The sequence below is a fragment of the Ambystoma mexicanum genome, chromosome 6q (genome assembly GCF_040938575.1).
Source record: "Ambystoma mexicanum isolate Mex_15411 chromosome 6q, UKY_AmexF1_1, whole genome shotgun sequence".
NCBI classification, from domain to species: domain Eukaryota; kingdom Metazoa; phylum Chordata; class Amphibia; order Caudata; family Ambystomatidae; genus Ambystoma; species Ambystoma mexicanum.
This window is the reverse complement of record NC_090937.1, coordinates 923,769,550-923,776,544: the sequence shown is the minus strand read 5'-3', so window position 1 is coordinate 923,776,544 and position 6,995 is coordinate 923,769,550. Positions and strand designations below refer to the sequence as shown.

The 6,995-nt window shown below is 49.7% G+C and overlaps 1 pseudogene; it reads left to right on the top strand.

Moving 5' to 3' along the window:
- Window positions 1–5,842: 5,842 nt before the first annotated feature.
- LOC138515570 (G1/S-specific cyclin-D1 pseudogene) lies at window positions 5,843–6,682 on the top strand (annotated as a pseudogene).
- The last annotated feature ends 313 nt before the right edge of the window (window positions 6,683–6,995 follow it).

Here is a 6,995-nt window from a genome sequence, read left to right as displayed (position 1 = left end):
TGGGCTTCATCAACCCCACATGACTGCCTACTGACTCCAGCCTCCCTCAGCTCACAGCCACACTACTAACGGCATCCTCCTCCAAAGTGAAATGGTTAATTACTGTACATCTTTTTTCACCTGCTGCTGCAGCATGCTGTACCTAACCCCTTTTAATGCTGCACTGGCATTCTTTCGCGAAAATCAAAACCAGGTGCATTTTTAAAATTGGTGCAACCTCCACTTTGGGCTATTTTAGTGCTTTTGTGCAAAGTCAAATCTAGGTGTGCTTTTCAAACTGTCGCAACCTCCACTTTGGGCTATTTTAGTGTTTTTGCGCAAACTCAAATCTAGGTGGGCTTTTTAAACTGTTGCAACCTCCAATTTTGTGCTATGTTAGTGCTTTTGCGCAAACTCAAATCTAGGTCTGCTTTTTTAAACTGTCTACCCCGAGCTGCTGGGCTGCCTAGTGAACAGTGCTATTTTAGTGCTTTTGTGCAAAGTCACATTTAGGTGTGCTTTTTTAAATAGTCTACCCCTGCTGCTAGGCCGCCTGGTTAACTGGCTCGTGCCTGTGCAGTATCTACTCCTGTCGCACTCTCCTCTCTACCTCATCCTATGGCTTTCTCCATCTATTCTATCTACTCTAATTGCTATGCTACCACATATCCCCACTCTCTCACTAAGTCTAGAAAGAAAAAGTTCAAAAAAGATCTATTTACTTGTAATCCGCAGACACTTACATTAGTGCCAAGGCCAGACAAATTGTCACTGACATCCTCTTTTCTGTTACCTCTCCTGAGCTATGCACTCTGTATATGATTTCCCCTTCCACTTCTTCACTGATTAATGGTGGCACTAGGCGGGAAGATCTCTTGGCTGGCTTCTCATCCTTGAGGTGCATCATTAATATCTATCACAATGGCACTATCACAGGCCAAGATCCTCAGTCCAATCTGTTCCTTTTTGACCAGCGCCTACCATCTCCCATCAACTTACTTCCTGCTCCTCCTACTCCTCCTTCCTCTCTCTCAGCACCTCCTTCACCTCCTCCGATGGGTGTACCGCCTCCCTATACCCCTCCTCGGAAAACCTTCAAAGGTGGTGACCGACTTCACTTAGCACGCTGAATTCTCGTTCCACTATAAAACAGTCTTCCAACATCTGCCTCCTCCTTGAAGACTTTGATGTTGATGTCACCGCTCTTACTGAGACGTAGTTCAATGCTAGCTCAGTCACTGCTTTTGACTCCCTTCTCCCAGATGGCTAAAAGATCATCTCAAAGCCTCGTCCCAACCTCACTGGCAGTGGAGTAGCCTTGATCTTCCCTGAGTGGATCCATTCTTCCCTCATACCAACCCAGCCCTATTCCTCCTTTGAAAGCCTGCTCTACAAGACAAGCTTTGCATCCCTCCCACATCCTCTTTGGCCATTGCTACTATCTACTATCTGTATTCCCTCAGGCCCGACTCACTCTGTAGGGAACACCCTGGATGTTCTGATCTCCTCAGACCCAGGGTCGGACTGGGACTAGAAATAGGCCCGGACACACAAAAAAAAGTGGCCCACCCCTCGCCTCAGAAAAGTGGCCCACCCCTCGCCTCAGAAAAGTGGCCCACCCCTCACCTAAAAAAAGTGGCCCTCAAACCATCATCCGTGAATCGCGTCAATTCACAACTTAACAAATTTGTTAAAATAGTACACTAATGGCCAGTTATGTAAAAAGTTGACAACGCTCATGAAAAAGTACACTTCCACATATCATTTAGATAGGGATAGATACTGTGGTGCATTCGGAGATAGGCAACAGCATATACATTACCAAATACAATTAAAAAGGCTCAGCGAGTTCAATGCTTGCTATTGCTACATAGACAAAGGAACACATACACATTGCCGTTTCCAGCTCAAGCCCCCAGCCCCGCACGCACACCCTGTTCCTTAAAATTGCACATTGCATCACATTTTAACAGAAAACTCCGCCTTGGGCACTATTCAAACAGTGCCACAAAAGGAAGTTAAGGAACCGTTCCAGCTCAAGCCCCCAGCCCCACGGCACACCCTGTTCCTCTTAAATTGCACAATTTGCATGATCACATTTTAACAGAAAACTCCCAGTGCCACAAAAGGAACACATTGTGGGCAGTGGGCTGTTCCGGTGCGTGGCGTGCCCGAGTGAGTCCGAGACAAATATGCCCCACTTCTTCGACTCGAGTCGGCAGTGGCCCGCCGCCAGCACCCGCGGCGCCGGCCGGCGGCCGCCACCAAGAAGAGAGTTAGCTAAGCTAGCTGCTAAGCTCAAACTGGGCTCCAGCCTCCAGGGGCCCTACTACACCTCCCCGCCCCGGCTGTAAAGGGGCGGGCAGGGGTCAGACTCAGAGCCCCAGTCCGCTGCGTCCCGCTGGGGTCGATGCATTGTGTACCATTACATGGGGATAACACACGTACTGTGTTACAGCGCTCTCAGCCTGGAAGAATCAGGCATGATGAGCTAGATGTCATGTACAAGCAACTCTTTTATCTGAGAAAATGTAGGCCACAGTAAGATCAATATTTGGAGTATTTTTGAATACACAAAATGTTAGGGCAAAGAAACATTAAACAATCACGTTGCCCCTGGATAATCCCTGTGCCACTCAGTCTGTCAGTCCTATGTAGAGCAGAGCACCTCTAATAATGTCTAGCTGCAGCCTTGAGAATATAGCACACCAGCTACTGAAAGAAAGCCAGAGCAGACCTGACAAGTGGAAGGCTTCTGGCAGGGAGCATCGTGGGGGCAATATCAAACTATAGCCCACATTCATTTCATTGTGTACCCGTTTCAGCTGACTGGACTGGGCAAGAAAGGAACTCATGACAATCTGAAGCTTGGCACAGTGTGTGTATGCTCCACATGCCTGCCCAGTGCCGGCACGCCTGCTGCTGCTCACTGCATGGGGGGGCAGATAAGGGGCGCAGGGGTTAGGAAAGGCATCCACTGCCCTCCCCCACCTTTAGAGGCACCACTGTGTATGCACACTCTCCAACTCCCCAGCTCTCCTTCCCATCCATCCTTTATTTCCCAGCCCCTTTGACCTTGTTTCCACCATCATTTTCCTCTCTTCCCTCCCACTCTGCCTAACTCCCCCAGACATCTCCCCCTATGCACACCTCTTAGTTTCCCTTCTACCCCCCATCCATGCATGCCAATAGGTCAACGCCCATCTACTACCCGCCTCTCGCCCAATCCCCATTTGTTTGATGTCTAGCTTGTATTCCAAGACGAAAGCACCTGCCAGAGAGCCCAGAAGCTGTGGACACTCTGCACCATTCACAAGTCCTCTTGGCTTGTGCAACAGAGAGCATCGCGGATGGGATGGGTGACGAAGGTGGTGGGGTGGGGACCGTGGGGTACACAATGGATGAGAGCGGGCCGTGTATGGATGCCAGATCCAGAGAAATGCTCAGTACGCCTCATTCACAAGTGGCGTGGTGCTCATTTTCAGATGATGTGCTGCTGGCCGCCCCTTGCGCCTAACAGTGACGGCATCGGCATCACGGCGCGGCCAGCAGCAATCCATGATAACGAGGGGAAGTGCATATCACCATGAGTCACTGGCCCTTGCTATACAGACGTGAAAGGAACGAATAGTGGTGCACGTGCACCGTGCATGCATCTCTTACCTGAGCAGCCTGGCTCGGACGGTGGAGGCTCCTCCTGCTGAACTTCGTCTGCGGTCGCTGCTGTCTCTGTCTCTCTCTCGTACTCGAGTCGTCTCTGGGGGATGATCTGATCATGGTGGAGAGAGAGGCCCGCGAACGCCCATTTATTCTCTAGGTAGTTGCCGCGGCCCGCCGCCCGGCGACACAGAGTCTGGGACAGCGCCGCAGCCTGAGCCACATCCATATTCCAGAGTCCCCGGCCCAGCCCCGCCCAGGCACAACAGTTGTTTCAACTTTGCACAAAGGGCAACACCTTCCTGAAAAGTTGAAAGCAACTTGTTGGGCCCGTGCGGGCGTGGAGGAGGCCGGCGCCAGACTGTGTGCTGTGCCCCCTGGGGGCCTGGGCGGCCCAAGTCCAGCCCCCGGCCCAGCCCTGGCGGCAGGAGGAGGCCGCAGGCGGCGCAGGCCTGCTAATTTCATTAGCAGAGCGACGACGGCGAGCCGGGGGGCGGCCCCCCCAGGCCCACAAGGCGAGGGAGTGAGCACTAGTGTGACAGTGAGCACCACTACGCCCATGCCACCCATGGCTGCACGGTGCATCTGCATGATGCATAAATTATAATGCACGATGGCATCATGCAAATTTGCTAATTAATGTGCTGCTTCCTTCCTCCTGCTTTATCAAATCATCAAAGCAAGGTAACAACAACGTGTGTTGTTACCTTGCTTTGATGATGCGTGACAGCCAGCCTGACCCCTGCCCGCCCCCCCCTGCTGCAGTCGGTGTGTCAGTTTCCTGCGCCTGAAGTGCGAGTGCGAGCGAGGCAGCAGCAGCCAGCCTGGCCGGCCCTGCTGAGTCGATGCAAAGTTAATGTAAAAAAAAAAACACGGCCCGGGCCCGGCAGCGCTGGCACACTCACGCAAGCAGCGCAGCGCCCATGGCACCTGTGTCAGTTGAATCTTTTGCTGCCACTTTCTCTCCTCCTCCTGCACCTATCACTGACTCAAACCCAGACACATCCCTCTATAACCTTCATCTCTAACACTCTGAATGTCCTTGACCCTGTCATGAGGATCCGCTTGAAGCCCAAATAAAAGTGTGATTCCAACCTTGTTGCCCTAAAACTCAAGTGTAGTGTGGCGGAGAGAAAGTGGAGGGCCTCAGGCGCACCCCCTGACAAACTGGCCTGCCGCCTGCTCCCAGGGCAGTACAGACTATCTGTCCTCTCTAAGAAGAGAGCCTACATCAAAGCCTGCAGCTCTGCGGTAGCCAACAACTCGGCCGAACTTTTCAAAATCTGCAAGGAGATAGCCAATCCTGCTGCAGTCTCCACCTCTCCTGTTCCCTCCCAGGACCTCTGCACGGCCTTGGCCTCACATTTCACTACTAAAACTCAAGACATCCAGTCCACCTCTGTTCCACTACCTACTCTTACTCCTCCTCTACCACTCCTGGCCTGTCTGAGGCTGTCTCTTCTCCTCCTTTCTCCTCTTTTCCCCTGTTCACCCATGAAAATGTTTCTAGACAAGTCCAATCTATGAAAGTCTCATAAAAGCAGGTTCTCCCCTGCTCATCCAGAACTATCAAGGACCACATCGACACCCTTGCTCCAGCCTTGTCCGATTTCTGCAATCACTTCTTCAACAATGGAACTTCCCCTCCCCCTTAAGCACTCTCTTGTGTACCGCCTTCTAAAGAAGCCCTCTGCCGATCCTTCCTCTCTGGCTAACTATAGCCCGATCTCCATCACTCCTTTACTGGGAAAAATCTTGTGTGAAAAATTGGTATTGTCTGCCCATCAGTTAATACAATATAATGTGCCAGAACCTTTTCAATGTAACCTGCCAAAGTCCATTTTAATGTGCAACGTTCCCCAGGTATCGTACCTCCCAAAAGCATCACAGGAGTGACAGAGGGACCATGATATAACCTCAAGTAACGAAAGCTGAAGTGACTGTGTTGATTGACATTTGATTCTATCCTGATTCACATTGCTTCCTTCTCTACAGCGGATTGTCCAGGGTGGTGAATACCGGCATCTTTAACAAACTGTCTTTGGGGTGAGGCATATGAACACTCCTGAAATTCCTATAACCCTTATTTTACATCATTATTTTAGGACATTTCCTGTGAAAAGCTATCTAACTGCCACCAAGAACATAAATAAACACTGACCTTTGCTCCAGAGACAAGCGCAGAGCACCAAGGGGAAGGGCAGACATGGAACACCTGCTACTGTGCTGCAAGGTGAAGAGCTTCCAGAGGGCCCACTTGGACACAAATCACCTGAATGACAGAGTGCTGCAGGCCATGCTCAGGGTCGAGGAGTGCTGCTCCCCCTCAGCCTCCTAATTTGAGTGCGTGCAGAAAGAGGTGCAGCCCTTCATGCGCAAGATTGTGGCCACCTGGATGCTGGATGTATGTGAAGAGCAGAGGTTCAAAAAAGAAGTGTTCCCTTTAGCAATTACTTATCTAGAGAGAATCTTGTCTGTGGAACAGCTTCAAGAAAACCAGTTGCAATTTATGAGGCCACTTGCATGTTTTTGGCATCAAAAATGAAAGAAACCATCCCATTAACTAACGGCTAATTCTATCAGACCTTATGAATTAGTGCAAATGGAGCTGGTGACATTGAACAAACTAAAATGGGACTTGGCCTCCGTCACCCCTCATGACTTCATTGACCATGTTCTTTACAAAATACCTCTGGCAGAGTACACCAAACAGATCATCTGCAAGCACGGACAGTCTTTCCTGGCCCTCTGCGCTACAGATATCAGGTTTATTTCAAAACCTCCATCCATGCTTGCTGCAGCTGTGCGAGGCCTTCACCTCGACGACACCCATAGTTTCCTCTCCCAGCGGTGCCTCACACCCTTCATTTCGCAAATCATCAAGTGTGATCAAGATTGTTTACAGGATTCTCAGGAGCAAATTAAATTGCTGCTAGAATTGAGTTCACGCCATGCACAACAACACAATGTTTCTGAGTACAAAAGTACTGACAATGAAGATAACCAAAGTTGCACTTCAGCTGATGTGCGAGATGTGAACATTTGAACATTTAAAGGGACTTGTGAAATATAACTGTACCATAACTGTGATCTAAATCCTTATTGTAGAACTGATGTTCAAAAGGGCCGTTTCTGGAAAATTTATTTTATCTGCCCATCAGTTCATACAATATGACATGCCAGAGCAATTTCAATATAACCTGCCTAAGTCCATTTTAATGTAACATGCCATTTTAATGCAAAATGCTAAAAGCGATTCATGAAAGCCTTTCGAAAACTGAAGTCACTAGGCCGCGTTTGAAATGGTTTACCGCAAACGATGCATAAAAGCTGCTTTCTTTAGCTAAACAAGTAAAGTT